The sequence below is a fragment of the Anas platyrhynchos genome, chromosome 11 (genome assembly GCF_047663525.1).
Source record: "Anas platyrhynchos isolate ZD024472 breed Pekin duck chromosome 11, IASCAAS_PekinDuck_T2T, whole genome shotgun sequence".
NCBI lineage: Eukaryota > Metazoa > Chordata > Aves > Anseriformes > Anatidae > Anas > Anas platyrhynchos.
This window is the reverse complement of record NC_092597.1, coordinates 14877220-14894163: the sequence shown is the minus strand read 5'-3', so window position 1 is coordinate 14894163 and position 16944 is coordinate 14877220. Positions and strand designations below refer to the sequence as shown.

Sequence of the window (16944 nt, the reverse complement as noted above, 5' to 3'; positions counted from 1 at the left end):
CTCATAGCACCTTTGTACATTGGAATCAAAATACTTCTGCATTTTCACAGGATGGAAAAGGGAAAGGGTAGAGGTTTAAAGGCTAGTGGTGTGCCAAAAAAAATTAAGCATGATTTTAGTCTGTTCTGTAAAGTGTCTTCTGTGTTTTCTTAGGGCCTTATCCAAAGCCTATTAAAACCAACGGGAATCCTTCCAGGCCTAGCCTTTAGCCTTACACTACTGTATACATTTTTATTATTAACTGCAATTACATTCTCCTAACATCTGTGGGCAAAATATCCATGAGAGGGTCTGTTATGTAGAGCAGACTCACAACAGTTATGCTATAGGACGCTTCCAAGTTTGTTTTCTTGACTTCTACACAGTGTCCCATGTTTTGGCTAGGAAAGCAATGAAAGATTTTTGCTCTCTGTATCTTAAAATGACTTGAGAGAGAATTTGAGAGAAAATGAGTGACAGGATTACAGTTAATCACTGAAGTTGGTCCTGCCAAGCATATTGTGTACCTAGATGCCAAACAGTTTGCTCACCTTACCATAAAACTGCTCATTAATGCCATCAGCTGCACTCGTATCCTAGAGCTACTGCATTCCTCTGGGATGTCAGGGCCAAGCTACGCTTCAGCCTGCACAGGAGGCGTCTCCTGCCTGCACGCATGGGAGATGGCTGGCAGCAGGTACCACAAACCAGTTCAAAGAGCAGATCCTTACAAGAAACAGGCAACGACGGCTGAGAACATGGGCTGTTGTACTTCTCTAGCCAAAAAACCTCTTCCTCCTGGAGCAATCCACTGACCATGGTGTAAGCCAGAATGCCCCACTACAGAAAATTACTTCATCTGTTCATTAATTTTAAGAAAATGCATGGTTGAATTGTTTCAGAAACACACAGCAGACTCACATAAGGTGAGTTTTTTTTTGGATCATTGTTGGTGGAGCATGGAGCCAAGTATTGGGCTATCACCAAGCATGCCCAGGTTCTAGTGCAGTTCTAGTAATACTGAGACAAACATCACTACTGTACGTGGTTTGGGTTCACTGTTGGTAAAGGAAAGCCTACTTGGAGGCTTGGAATTAGCATCAGAGATTATGGGTACTATGTAGGTGAGATCTTATCTTACTAATATTACATCTTGTGGAAAATATGTAAACATATCGGGTTACATGTGCACACAAAAACATTTCACAATTACACTGGATATTTAGACAGTTGATGCCTCATACAACAAATACAAGTGATACGAACTCTTAAAACTGCATGAAACAAGACTCTGCTTTTTTTCCAAATTAGCTGGTAAACTAACTCAACAAGCTTTATCTTGCTCTTATCAGCCCACCTGTCTTTGCCCCTTTAATGTAAGACTTAAAAGAGGAAATGAGTACTTAACTGATAGAGCTTCTTCAAAGGAAATATTTGCTTCAGTTACCTTGCATTTTTAATGAGATTGTTTAGTCACAGCTTGGCATCAGTTCATAGTATGCTCCATGTCAAAGCTTTCAGGTTTTCAAAGCACAAAAAGCACATGAAATAGTTTGAGCCAGCAACAGTGAAACTGTTCCTGGTTGGCATTCAATCATGGAGAAGACATTTACCTCCCTTCCTTGGTCAGAGCAGAGACAGAATTAGCAGGAGGAAGCTGTTCCTTTAATTCCAATCCCTGTGCCATCTCGTGGGGCTGGCTTATAGAAAATGCTCTGTAATTCAGATTCAGCTGAGGGATGAAGCACCCAACCAACTGCAATATGCTCATGCTTAAAGTGAGGGTGAGGGCTGCTGAAGTGGTCTCGGGGCACTGATGACCCTAACTTAGTATTATGTCACTTCGTTGAAAATTTAATATTAGCGTACCTCTGTGGCTGGGTGGCCTCTTTTGTTCAAAGGGATGATAAAAGATGTTATAATGTGTGGGGTTTTTTTTTTGGCTCTTTGTTTTCTAATAGGCTGCAGATCAAACATTTTACTTTTTGTATGGCTCTGACTCAGAGCACAGTATGTGCATTTTTGACAAGCAGACATCTATCATGTGCAGACAAATGCCCTGAGAACTTGTTTCAAGTCACTGTGTGACTTAAGTCAATACTTAGTACAAGTACTTTCTCAATACAGTACATTTTCATCTTTTTTTGTTCTCCCCCCACCTCCATTCTATTCTCTTTTTTACTCCCAAAATAGCGAAAATGTAACAGCACTGAAGCTGTCGCTTACAACTAAAGAAAAAAAAATGAGTGTCTAACTTGACAAAACTGAACCCCAGCTCCACAGAGCATCCTGTCGTCCGCTGCTGCGGCACAAATTTGGATACTTTCTTGTTTACATAACTTACTGCCCTTGAGCCTCTCAGGAAGTTGGTCTGAGGCTTGTGTCTGGTTTGCCCCACGTCAGCAGCAGAAAGCTTTCAAATGCTGGACATCACCTTTGTGTTTTTCCTGCTCATCCACAACAGCTGACTTGGGGAAGAGAAGTTGAAAGAGAAAAGCAACATCCAGGAAGTGCCATTTCTTGTCAGCTTGGATCAATACATCTGCCGTGGTGCTACTGTCTGGAAGGACAGCTAACAGAACAAAACCAATCAGAAATTGCAAACTGAAGAAGGAATGAGAAAGAAAATCACTGCAACAGGCTGCTGGGCACCTCTTTGGGAACAGCTAGGGATGCAGCTACGCAGCACCCACCAAAAAGTGTTCAGCCATGTGCAAAACAAAGAAGAGATTTCTCAGACTCAAAATAAATTTGACCTTAGGATTCTCTACTGAACGCCCAGTACAAATGAAGTCATCATATATAAATTCTTCTGCCTTTTGAATGCCTCTTGACCTCTGTACTGGTGCTAGGCTAACTAAGCATCCCAAGCAAATGTATTGTCTCCTTCAACCTGAAGATTCCTATTAAAAGAGCGGGACACCATAAAATGCCAATGGTTCCTCGCCTAGCAAGCAGTGTTAGAGCTGTGAACATGTTGACAGCATCTCGGGGCAGCAGCAGAGCAACCCCTGCAGACACCTGGTGCTCTGTGTGCTCCCCTCCCAGGTGGGCACGGGCTGCCCAGGTTATGCAGGGTACTCAGTCTGGCAGAAAAAAAGTGCAGAGCAGAAATGCCAACCTCAAGAGCAATGATTTCAATCACAGACTTCTTTAGAAAGAGGAAGAAGCAACACTATCAGGCACTGCTGAGGGCCCGTACTGATGCCGATCTCCACATCTTCACTGTGAAGACGCACAGGGAAACACATGTGCTGTTGAGGAGGATTTATCAGGATTCCTCCGCAACAGCAATGTGTTGGCCCAAGATTTCTGTATCAGCACCTCCTCCCATGTATTGCCTTCTGTCAACAGCTTCAACATTATTAGATTCTACAACAGCTAATTCTGCATATTATCAAAACAAAAGCCATAATGCTTTTCTTTCTTTTAAAATTTCTCAGTCAGTGTTAATTCTGAGGCCATGATCCAGCTGTCTTTTCTCCTTTCCCAGATATCAAAATAAAACTAGTGCATAAAGAAAAAAAAATCTTAAAACTACACTGAAAGTTACCCTCACATCACTGAAGGATTATTATCTGGGTGTCCCATTTTGGAAGAGGTGGGAGTAGATTTTGCTTTAAAACAAAACAAAATAACAACAAACAAACAAAAATCCTATCTACATGTAAAAGTAATATATAGTTTCTGTGGCAAACAGAAGCATGCAGCTCGAAGAGTCACCCCAGTCTCAGTTCCTCTGGAGCAGCATTTAACAATATGCTTCCTCCTCTGATTGAATGGATTCATTCATCTGAATGGGCTCTGGATCAAGCAATATTTAAGAGGGAACTGTTAAAGGAGCTTTCAAATACAAAATGAGTAGACAGGTATAAAAGCAGATACGAGGTCTTTTAAATGCAAAGCTGGAGAATGAAACTAGAGGTTCTGTGCCACGCAAGCTGGCAGCGGTCACTGCAGGCCTGGGGTATTTCTGAGAAGCTTTTTTTTTTCTTCCCACCACAAGTGGGAAGAAACATATCCCGACTTCCTCTCTCCCTGCAGTGAAGACAGCATTCCCAGCAAATGGCTTATTAGAAAGGGTCCAAGAATAAATAATAAACATATATACATTTGTATGTATATTTGCACATACATAAGTTGCCCAAAAGAACAGTTAGATCTAAAAATTCAATACAGTGACTGAACTACTAAAAGATGAAGAACTGCTTACAAAAATACGAGGTTTCTCAGTGAAAAACATTTACAATTTCAGGGGACTAGAGAATAATAATTATGGTAAACAGATATATATTTTTTAAGTCTATGGGCAATCCTGGATATTTAGACTAATGACCCTGCTGTTATAACCAGCAAAGAGCTTGAAATGGTAAAACCACTGTAACATCAGGCCTGCAAAAGGATGGCACAAAAAGTAAGGACTCAGGTCTCTACTCGATTCAAGGTCTTTGAGCAGGTTAGTAACGTAGTGTGTATAAAACACATGAACACTAATTTAGACCTCCAGACTGACAAGATCCCAAACAAAAACGGTAACCTAGAAAGCAATCATGGGCTAAGCGAAAGTACTGCCATAGACTGAAGCTGTAAGGGGAAGAAACAAAAAGAGAGGAAGAAATGCACACTTTAGACTGTCTAAACAAGAATGCCTCATTTCGTGCTAGTATTTGTTTTCAGCACTGTAGCTATCAGACACCATCAATGCAGACACAAGCAGCAGGGTGACAGTCTTAGCCCACCAAGCAGCTGCAGCTCTCTGCCCCGTGCTGCCCATAACCAGACGGATGCAGCACGACCATTCCCGTGTGGGTCAGGAAGATTTGCTAGTCTGCCTCAGCTGCATTAACACTGAACTCCTCGATATCCTTCAATTTGTTTAACAGCATGTGATGAAAAAGCAGGGAAAACACTAGTCTGAGAGATTCTCATTAAATAAGGTCTAACTTGATATGCAGGTGAGTTAGGCTCGGCCATGTGACTGGGTCTTAATCAGCAGAAACAGGATTTCAAACTCCTACCTGATTTATAATCTTTTTTATCTTGTTTTTAAGGCTGAACCAAATCAAGTCTTATTTTCCATCTTACCAGTTATGCTAGAAAGCAAAGGCAAATAGCTTTGGGGCTTAGTTTAACATGGCCTCTTATAATTGCATGAAATTAAAAGTAATAATGTGCTGACAATCCTAGAGATACCAGAGAAAAAACAGCAAACAATAAGGTACGGAAAATATTTTGCACTAATTTACAGAACTAGGTTTGGATTTCTAATATATTAAGTGGTAATTGCGGCATTGTTAACTTCCAAAGCCAGCCCTTCCAGTCGCTTGTGTGTAGCCTGCTTAGGATCTCAGCCTTAAATACTGTAAGCAACTGGAGCAGAACTCCTTCAGGCAAACAGAAGTACTTATTTTGAGGCTGATGCCAAGGAAATTCCGGCATATACGTCCATAAAAGAGGAGTTAAGATCTCACAGGGCAGCCAACCAGTACAACCGCCACCTACCTACTTATTATTCATTACTTGTGCTGTGATGGAGCCCAAGGACTGCAATGGCACGCCACAGCTCACTCTGCTAGATACTGTACAAACACATCATAAAGAGTCCTTAGCCCGAGGAGTTCACAATCTGATCTTCAGTTAGTAAAATCACTCAGCCAAAGACACGGCTGTATATCTTCCTTGACCATAAACTCACCTTTCATCTCATTCTAGCAGCACTTCCCTTGTAAGATCCGCAATGAGGGACTGCTGGATTACAATTTGGAAAAACTAAATCAAGAGAAAATTAAACCCTTGCAAAGTCACCCAGCAACACAAACATGCACCTGTAAGCACCAAAGGAGTACCACCTGAAAAAGCACTTTTCTAGACTAGTCTGTGCAAAATCCTATTCTCTATCTGTCCTTGGGCTACTCACTTTTTTGAAATGCAAATAAATTAGCAATGATCAGAATGATAAAGAGCAGGAGACAGTAGCTTTTGCTCAGGACTCAACTTTTGGTGACATCCTTAAAGAGTGATATCATATGGCTATAATTCTTCCTAAGACTCTGTTCACATTAAATCATTCAGCGATTAGATTTTTGCAATGCTGTTGCATTTCTGGTAACGCAGACTCAGGAGAACACTAAATCTACATCAATCCACCCACCTGTTAAAACTCCTCACCACTATCAAAGCATATTTATTTGGACTTTTTTGAAAAACTTTTCTCACCAGATAATTCATCTCTTCAACTTAAAAGATTGGTTTCACCCTTCAAAGAGAATCCTTTTTTATCTCTAAATTGAAGAGTTTATTCCACTGTTTTTCCATACAAGCAGATTTAGAACTAAAATAAAAAGCAGCCACATTTCCTAAAGTTTTGATCTGTTTTGAAATGAATCTCCATAGCTGCCAGTCCACGAAGAGGAAAAAAAAAAAAAGGCTACCCATGGCAAATACTCAAAAAAGTGTGTGTGCTCTGCAGTATTCAAAGCACAGAGTTTGAGGTCTTCCCTCGACCAAAACTAGGACAGAAACGTTCTGAAATGTTCTGACATGTTCAGAAATTTTTTTCTTTTAGCAACTACCAAATCCTTGGTTCGCTATTTTTCACATGGGGCATATTGCACATGATACACTCCAGTTTTCTCCTTCCTTTTTATCCACTTAGATCTCTAGCATTTCTGTTCAGCTTTGATCTCTGTTTTCTCTGTGCTCACTTTCTCAAATTCATTTTTGTTTCCCACAGAAGCCTTCCAATCTTTCAGAATACTTTGCTTATTTGGATTTCTTTCCATTTTTACAACCACAGAGCTCTCTCTTCATTTCCCTCCCCATATTGTCTTGTGTGTCTCATGCTCGTGTCTGTCCATTCCCACCGCCCAGCTTTCCCAGTCAGCCTTGCCCAGCAGCCCTGGGAGACCCAAGCACCTTCCCAAGGGAAGAGGTTCCAACGTGGTGGTGGCTGACCTGCTGACAGCATGGGTTTGCAAGTACCACTCTCCAAACCTGAGCTGACGATGCTTGAAGTGTTGGCTTCAGATTTCCACAGCAGGCCAGCTTCCCCTTACACCGGTCAGCCTCCTGCAAAGCTGAAATCTGCATCTTTTAGGGTTGTATAGACTGAAAAACCTCAAATATTTTCTGTGGGATAGAGCCCTAAGTAAGAGCTCTATTCACCTGAAATGTGATGCCATGGGCTTCCACAACCCAGCGTGTAGGCAGACTACGCTTGATAAATGTCTGTTTATCGTAACTGCAGAAGTCAGCTCTGCTTTTCCAGCCTCTCTTTCCCTCGAGATTAAGAAGGTAAAGGTCAAATTTTAAAAAGACAGGCCTTTGAAACTTTTTTTTAAGTGCTAGCAACTAAATTCTGTGTGAAAATATCCCATCCTTTTCCAGTAAATTAAGCTGCACCAAATCAATATATTCTTCTTTAAAGAGCTGGCATGTTACTGACAATGACTTAAGAACAATTTAGTTACATGGATACACAGAAGGAAAGAAAAAAGAGTTAAAACCAACCCGGCTACTGAAAAAAGAAAGCCAACCACCACCACCCTGCTACTGGAAGAGGAAGCCCTAAAATACGTAACTGCAAATTCCAACATGGGAATGCATTAAGATCATATTCCAACCAAAATTCTTACACTAATTAGGAATTATTTTTTATGAGGCTTCACATCCCTTGTGAATCAGGGCTAGGTTACCGAACTACTAGTTTTAACACTTTTCCTCTTCAGGCAAAGATTTATTTTCTGCTCAAATCAAATCAGTACAAAGTACCTGCTGCACTCAAGTTGATATTACACCTTTCAAAGAAAGAGTCACAATCTTTTTAAAGGAAAGAGACACAGAAGTCTTCACCAACATCCTTCTTCATCAGCAGGCAGCGATGTGGAGCGGCACGGAGGCACAGCCATTCTCAGCCCCAGGGAGGGAGTGAGACTTGTGCTGTCCCCTTCTGCCTGGATCTAGCTTATTTTCACCATCCATGCTGCACCTTTGGCTGACGTGCAATGTGTTTCTTTTCAACATCCAACATATGTTCATACATTTTCTTTATTCTTTATTTATTCCTAAACATCCAAGGGTAAAAATGCTACTGATCAGCACGAGGAGAATTTTTAGTTTCTTGAGAGCACATTCGTGCAATCAGAATGCCATCCTGACCTGCCATCACTGCTCGTTCTGCCATCTCTCTCCCGATTTTCCAGGCAAGAAGCACACAGCCAATAACTCTACCCTCCTGACTACGCCTTGGGCTCTGGCAAAGAGCAACTGAGAAGAAAGACGTTTTACATATTTATGATTAAAAGATAACCGATAATCAGGATCCAGATGTTGGCCGCTGCTGGCCAGCGCACAGTGCAATTATTATTCCATTTATAGAAAGAGATGTTGTCCTCCTTTTCCAGCCAACCAAAAGGTCTTCCATAAAACGCTCAAACACTCTGAAGAGAGGCATTCAAAACAAGGAACGAAAAGGGAACGAGCCACATTTGCTCCACAATTATCGCATTATATAAATCCAACGCGGCCTCAATCCGCCAGCGGCCTCCATTCCCCCCAGCTCCCGGGCTCGCTTTGCCGTGGGCCTCCTGCGGGTCCCGCACCAGCTCCGCACCCCTGGGGCCGCGCAACAGCAGTGCCGGGGCCAGGCGGGAGGCGAGGCCCGGCCCCTCACACCCCTGCTCCGGGGCTGCTTCTAATTAGGTCAATGGGAACAGGCCCAAATTGTTTGAGTCAAATGAAGTCTGTAAAACGCTAGTAACGCTCTGCTCTCCCTGAGATAGAGCTTAAAAAATAAAAACGTTTCTGAATTTGACTCTTTACAGAACCCGATAGTCTTTAATTATCTGTGGTCCTGGCAAGGAGCACATTAGCCAAAGGGTAGGTTGTCTTTTTGGGTGTTTTGCTTGGTGAGATTTTGGTCTGGGGGAACGGGATGGAATGAAAATAAGTAAGGCTGAAAGGCAGAAGGTTTTCAAAATACGGAATGTATAAAAATGACAGCTCCCAAGCTGAGGAGTAGCCCACAGCTTCAACACGCACATTACGACTATTGTAACTGCTCCGCGGCTGGCAGCTGGCTGTAATATTTTAATGACATCTTAATAAATTGTTATTTAATAAATCCAGTTGCCATGTGCTACCCGTTAGTAATACGTTTTGACAAAAAGAGTCCACAATACCATAAAGGAAAAACAGGCTTGAAATACTTGGAAGAGATATGATAATCACTACAAATTAAAGTCTGTGAAATTTATTGCTGGATACTGAGTGCTCGTAGTCCATACACCAATAATTTTATTTTTTTTTTCAGCTGTGGACAGGAAAATGTATAAACTGTTAATCCATTACATACAGCCATTTCCTTTGGGTATTTCTAAACAATGGAGAACAGAACTTACTGAAGTTTAAAAATAACTTTCTGTGTACCAACATTTTGGTTTACTTTTAAATACATTTCTTGCAACATTCGAATCATTATATATGTGGATTTATACACAGAATGCTCTTCTTTATTAACTGCCATAAAAAGTAAAAAAGATTAAATTATGTGTTTCCTATTAACATCACATTTTTGTAATTATATTCTGCACATCCCTCTCAAGCATTAGTGGAACTTGACACAAATGTGATTTCTTCAAATTCTTCTGCAGTTTTTCCCTTCCCTGTGAGCAGCATGCTTACTGAAATGTACAGTATACAGCAATTTCTCCCTCGATTAAATAATCTAATGTTAATTTTCTCCTCCCACTGCTTGTTCCCATATAATGTCAACATCATTTATATGATAGAAAAATATTTACAGTCAGAAAATTAAAACAAACAAACAAAACTAATAAAGAGAGCCACCCATCAAGAAAAAATCCTTGCCCAATGTTTCTTCCACAGAGCCTCACATCAGACGCAATTCTTCAGGACAGCCTAAACCCACCAAACTACAGATAACTGTCAAGTTCCTGGTCCCAAGGTATTACAGATTTTCACAGGAAACATTTCCAGGGCTTTAACATGGGCCAAATAAGTCTTTCATAAAGGTACCACACCTACAAACAATGGAACCCACTGGGCTGAAGATTTCACACACAGCCAAGCACAAACACACATTACCCTGAGGCAGACCAAAAATGACAAATTAAAGCCAATGCTTGAGGTCTGATAAAATAACAATAAAACAAAAAAAGTGCTTGCTAGTGTACTGCATCAGGAAACATTTACAGCAAATGACTCTACAAACCCCACCATAAAATAAATTCCTATAAAATTACGTCTGCTTTGGCCTCAGTTAATTTAAAGCAATTTCATTTGAACCTTACTGGCTTCAGCTTCGTGAGGTCTCTCAGGTTTTTACACAGGACAGGAAACCAGGTTGCCTTAGATGAGCTGCACACAAGCACTACTGGGAAAAAACTGGCTGCTGACCCATCACTCCTTCCATTGTCTCAGCACACTTCCCACAGATGTATGGCATTAAGAAAATTCTCTTAGTTCAGAAAAAAAAAAAAAAAAAAAAAAAGCCAGGTAGTAGGTACGATAGGTACGATACAGAAGGATTATATGTAGAAAAGCAAGGATAACACCCTTCAATTGTTTTAATTTTAAAAGAATATTGGCATAAAAGGACAAAATCATTGCCCGTATCATGGTTCCATAACAGAAGAAAAATCTTCTGATACTGCAAAAACATCTCAGAAATTAGAGTTTGAGAAATAAAGCTCACTAATTAACTCATTTCCTAAAGGCAGTATTTTCTGGATATCTCCCTTTTGATACACCATATTATATAACTACTTCATTACTGTTTTTATTTAAGACTTTTTGAAAGCAACGTTCTGGACGGCAATGCAAGCACTATTAGCTAATTTAATGGCAAACTCTTCCAGGAGTCGTCATTTCATTTCATCTGTTTTTGCAAATTCACAGCTTTGTTGTTACCTGCATTTGAAGAATTACTATTTAAGAAACTGTTTTTCATTTTCAAAATGTCCATATGGGAAAGATTAGGTAACATCCCTTGTTTTAAAAGTCTGGATTTTTTTTTTTTCTTTTAAATCAGAGACCTTGTCCAGATATCCAAGCGACCAGGATTATTATTTTAATAGTGTATTACTGGATAGCTCTGAAGTCTCTAAGATAAACAGAATGGTTAAAAACATCAGAAGGAAAAAATTAATAATTTAAAAATAGAAGCCGTAAGTAGCACTACTATTAAAAATTACGATTTGGTTGTCTACACAAAGCTTCTAAGGTAGCTAAAGCACATCACAAACTGCCATAAATTTCAGAGCTCTGTATAATAAGATGTTATTTCCATTCTCAAAAATGTTCTGTTAATATTAAAAAGAGGGAAATAAATAGTCTGGGATTTTGTTACAAAGCACCAGCAAGTCTAACATTACACATACAACTGGAAAGCTGCAATGTTTATAGAAAGCCAGTCCTTTAAACCTCTACTGAAAGTCCTTAAATCTTCCTTGCTGACAGTTCAGAAGACAAGTAAGAAAAAAAAAAAAAGTCAGAATCCACTGTTTTAAGAAGGAAAGACATTCAATCGGTCCAATTTTTGCTAAAAAGCTGACTGAGTTTGAGTAGAAATATGTACCATTACACAACAGAAAACATGCAACAAGAGATGGGGGGGATTATAGAAAAACCCAGAAAATGATTTCAGAAATGCTCTTCTCATCCAGGTAGCATTAGCTTCTGCTTCTGATTCCATAGTCCTTAAAGAGCCATTCCTTTTTTTCCAAACGCAAATGACAATGGGTTTAAGAATATCCCTCTAACACAGAAAAGAAGAAAATGCTCATGTTGTTTGCAAAAGTTGCAAAAAAGTTCAGTAATTTGTACTCATCCCAATAACTTAATCTTTTCTACATCTAAAAGTAATTAAAGATTTAAATTACCTTTAATACTCTATTGCTTAACTGCTGAGATAGATGTTGTTTCTCAGGCAAAAATTCTTTTTTATTTAAAGATACAAAAAGTAGCTTTGTTACAATTCTAGCCTGACTTTATCAGTTGCTGACCAACTCCTCTGTGGCACAGAGCACTTTCACCCAACAACTGAATTAAGCATGTACACTAAAGAGGAAAAACACATTCAAATGTTTTTCCTCACTCCTGGCATCCCTGTCAAAGTACCTACAGATTTCACTTGCAGAGAGGAAGGTCTGAGCATCAATTATTTCCCATTGCATCAGACAGTACTGACAAGGCTATTACCACACTCTCACAGCCTAACCCGGAGTTATCTGTAACAAACGTGCGATTCAGGCTGTTGCACGAGTGACCCACGAGTTTACCCAAAGCGGCTCTGCTCCTTCTTCCCACAGGCTTTCTCTTGGCTACCCCACCTCTGGTCCTCCTCCCTCCCCAACCCATTCCGGCTGCTGGTTTTCTAAAGCTTATCTGAACATGGAGATTGTCTAGGCACATTTTTTTCCAAATTTCCATTTTTCCTTTTTTTTTTTTTTTTAAAATCCTTTTTTAGAATAGTTAATTATCTGCAGTGCAATTGTATATGCAAAAAGACTGATATATGCCTGTTTAAAATTCCTTTTTCAATAAGATGCATTAGCAAACAAATGTATACTCACACATGATGAAATGCTGATCATTAATATTTCAGACACAAAAACAGTATTTTTCAAAAAGAATTTGGTTTAAACGTTGCTAGTGCTGAGTGACTGGGAAAAATTATTTATGTATAAGTGATTTATGTCCTTCTAAAATCATTTTGGTTTAAAATTGTCTTGCTTTAAATCTTAGGCCTGATATTGAATAAAATTTTACTCTGTTTGGTTAGAAAACATATCAGCTTACTATTTATTTCTATGGATATAACAATTTCAATACAAAATTTGGTTTATGTTAAGAGCAAGACTTGACTGACTTTAAGATGAGAACAGACACATTCACAGCCTTGTATAATCTTTTTTCCTACGAGTTAACTTTTTTCTTACACTGGCTTCTTACTAAACACCACACACTGACATTTTGCATCTCTTCATTGTGTAAGTAAGAACTTGACCCAATTGGATACACTTATAAATTGCTTTATTTTTCTTAGTGACATTTCTTTAAAATTATTTTCTTTTTCACAGCATGCTCTTAAAAAGCAAGTTTATTATCTAGAAAATATGCCATATTTGCAAACTCTTTTGCTCCACTTGCTTTATGGAAAGGAAAAGAGCCCTATTTTCCACAAACGGCTGTGGTTTTCATGTCACTGAAGGGCACATATCTTGGCTGCACACCCTACCGACTGAGTCATCAGAAACTGGACTTGGCTGCAGAATGCCATTTTTCGTTAGATCCACATGTGATTGACACAGACCAACAATCTTGGGTAGACGGCTGATGCTAATCAGCCACATACACAAACATGAGCACTCACCCCACAGAAGTTTATCCAGTCTGCAAGGGCCAGAAAATAGCTTTTCATGTCCAGAATTATGATTTTTTTTTTTCTAGGACTACTAACTATTCTTTTTTTTTTCTTCTCCAAATGGTTCAAGAGCTTTAAGAGCCGCTAGAAACAATGTGGAAGCTTAATTTAACAAACTCATCTTCTTTTAATACCTAGAATCTACCATCATTTGATCCAGGAGGGTTTGCTCTCCCAGGCAGCTAAGACAGCAGGTACCTGGCAGCCTTCCTTCACTCTGCTGCCAATGACCCTAACTCTGACAGCACAGTTGAAAGTCTATCACTTCTCATTAGCAATGTGTACATGGCCTGAGCTACCTAAATTTGTAGAGCAAAAAAATGAAGAGGTATATGTTGACCATTTTCTAAACTTCTCTATATCTGAATAATCCCAAAAGCACAGATGTGTCAGCTGAAAGGTTAATTCTGCATCAAAAGGAAGAGCTAAGATATTCATTCAGAGTATCTGTACACTATAAAGATCATCAGAAATGCCACTTGGCTGCTGCTTTATCCAGAAGGTGTTATCTCCTAAATCAGCATTGGGTACTCATGTTTTAATTTAGTAAGGAAAAAAAAAAAAAAAGAAAGAAAAAAAGAAAAGACATTGATCAGAAGAGATACCTATTGTCATGTGTGTTTTCAGTACTGTCAGTTGTGGGAGCCTGCAGAGCTTCTTCAGGAAGAAGCCTTTTACAATGATTTAGGAAGAAGAATGTGAGGTATCCTCTCCTGCAGCTCCCCAAAAAAGCTTGGAAAGAGTCCGTTTTCCAAAGGAAGGGCATCAGCAAACTGAGTGTCATGAAGGGATACTTTGCACAGAAGCACGAGGCAGTCTGAGCCAGAAAGTTTCACTGAACTCCCAGCTTTAGTTAAACTATTCCAGAAATATATGGGAATAAACAAACAGATTAGGGGAAAAGGCAGAAGAAAGTAATAATCTTCACTGTGAGGAATGGGGCAAATGTAAACTGAAATGGCCTCAGTCTGTAACAAACACAGACTATAAAAGGCAGCCTGTTTAGTGCAAAATCTGTTTTATGTAGTCTTTGTAAGAAAAAAAAATCACACTAGCATCCCAAAACTTCACACCTGGAACGCGAACACATTTGGTCTAAAGAAGAGAAAGAAAAAACGAACCCCAAACTCCCACTGAACCCAGACACTGGAGCCCTTTGAGTTGATAACTTTGCAAGAAAAACTAGCAGTGCTAGAAAGATCCCAGCAAATCACGTTCCTCTGCCAAATTTAATGAAATAGCCACGCTGAGCCTACGGAACGCAACACTTGCCATTGGTTAAGAGATCACTGTGGCAACACAGTCGCCTTGATTCACAGCTTGAGCCCATGAACCACAAGGGCCCCACAGAGGGGGAAACCTCAAACTGGCAGTGTCTAATTTGGTTTTGTTTATGTTCCTGTGTTCACTATTGATCTGCTTGGGGCTTAGAATCAACAGCAAGGACTAACAACCTCCACAGCACAAACTTCATAGGCAAAATAATCTCCAAATGATGCTTCCTGCTCCAGATCAGGACAGACAGCTGGACCCAGCAGCAGGCAGTTGGGAAACAGCTTCAAAGTCGGTTCAGTCCGGAGCTCCTCACACCGATAAGTGCCCATTTTAATTTATCTCATTGCTGCAAGCCGGGCTTTCTGTTGGACACTGCAGTCCTTGCAATAAAGAGGAATGAGCACTGTCCCTGAAGGTAGGGCATAAAGCCCACCAGGGGGTGAAACAGGTTCTTAGCAGAACAAATATACTGGGGAGGAGAAAGAGCAGAAGAAAAACAACGTTGGAAATAATCCTTTGGGAGCAGTTTAACCCTCAAGTGAATATTACCGTAATCTCTAATTAATGGAGACAATGACTCCAAAACAAGACATGGGTGTCTATCCTCTAACGAGACTAGAGACTGAAGAGTTTAGACACTGCACATAATAAATACTTGCCAGCCACTGAAACATGGCCTACTGGAGGAGTCTTCACTGGTTTCTCAGGAGACTACAAATGCATGGCTCTCTACATAGCAAGACACAATCTTGCTCCTGCTACAAGCTAACAGCATCTCATTTATTCCACATATCTGTCTCCTATCTGCTCTCCATGAATTACAACTCAGAAGGCACACTACATTCGGGCACTGGAACAGGCTCCCCAGGGAAGTGGCCACGGTCTCGGGCCTGCTGGAGTTCAAGAAGCATTTGGACAACGCTCTCAGAAACATGGTTTAATTTTTAGGTAGTCCTGTGTGGAACCATGAGTTGGACATGATGATCCTTGTGGGTCCCTTCCAACTCAGGATATTGTGTGATTCAGTTGTTAGAAAAGTGCCTTTGGTTAAAGGGGAAAAGATGTTTCAGTCTACAAAGAAACCAGACTATGAAATCTTCCTACTGGTATCAACCACACTGTTTTTATCAAGTCCCTGGAAGGCCATATCCCTTCTTCTGTCATAACGCAGAAATTTATTTTTCACTAGCACCAAATAACATATTTTCAAGTTTGTGATAACTGTATTTCCAGCTGTAATGTAAGAAATTCTGGCATCTACCAGTGTACCCAGGTATGCCATCATTTAACAGATGAACGTCCAGCTTTCGCACATGCACCAGGCTCTTTCCAGTCATGGAGTAACAAATGGGCTTCAGCACCTCCAGAAAACAGTAATTAAATACTAAAACAATTCAACTTTTTGAATTGTCCCACAGTTTGCTGCCTGCCCGCGTGCGAGATCCATGAAGGCAGATGAAAGGCAGCCTGCCTGACATGGGCACATTATTCTGACAGGCCAAGTCAGGCGGCAGGCTGCAGCCTTGCTTCAGGTCAAGGCCTAGTGCTAGGCCACGTCCATGCAGAACAGAAAGCTGTTCTCCTCCCCCAGCCCCAAATTGCACTGTCAGGGTTCACACGTGCTGATTTACGATACTGTAATCTTTTCTGTTTGCTTTTTCCCCATTAAGGTTTGTTCTCATTGCTAACAGCAATTTATTTGCACCGACAGTGGCAATGTAGGATAGCTTGCACAGGCTCTGCTCTTGCACGGGTTGGGATGATCAATTCCCTTGCCTTCTGCACCACCATAAGCAAGAATAAGTGCCACAATTAAAAAGCCAAGAGACATCCCACAACTCCTCTCAGCCAGAAGATCAGGGAAGCTATCACAGAGGGACTACACCACTCTACTGCAGCAACAGCCTTTTCCACAGTTGATATGCTTTTTCTCTATCTTCAAAAGACACTGCCTCAATTTGTGAAATTTTTATTTTATGGTACTATAAAATACTTGTCTTGTTCACATCTGAAAGTTAAAAGTGAAAGGGAAAAAGATAACAGATGCTTGTTAATAGGACTAATGTACACAAGATTTTGAAATTACACTCCTACTTCAAAGGAGCATTTGTCTGCTGATAACAATCTCTGTAACAGTACGAAAATGACAAACAGCAGGAGGCTAGGAAGATGGATAATTCCGGTGACAGACTGCAAAGTAAACAGATTAAAGTTAAGCAGATATATTTTGCATTTTCCTATAAACC

At 40.2% G+C, this 16944-nt stretch overlaps 1 protein-coding gene across 6 annotated transcripts in view; it reads right to left on the bottom strand.

Annotated features, from left to right (window-relative positions):
- Positions 1 to 16944, bottom strand: part of LOC101793360 (high affinity cAMP-specific and IBMX-insensitive 3',5'-cyclic phosphodiesterase 8A) — a 183778-nt gene that overhangs the window by 107692 nt on the left and 59142 nt on the right. The gene's annotated exons all lie outside the window — the stretch shown is intronic.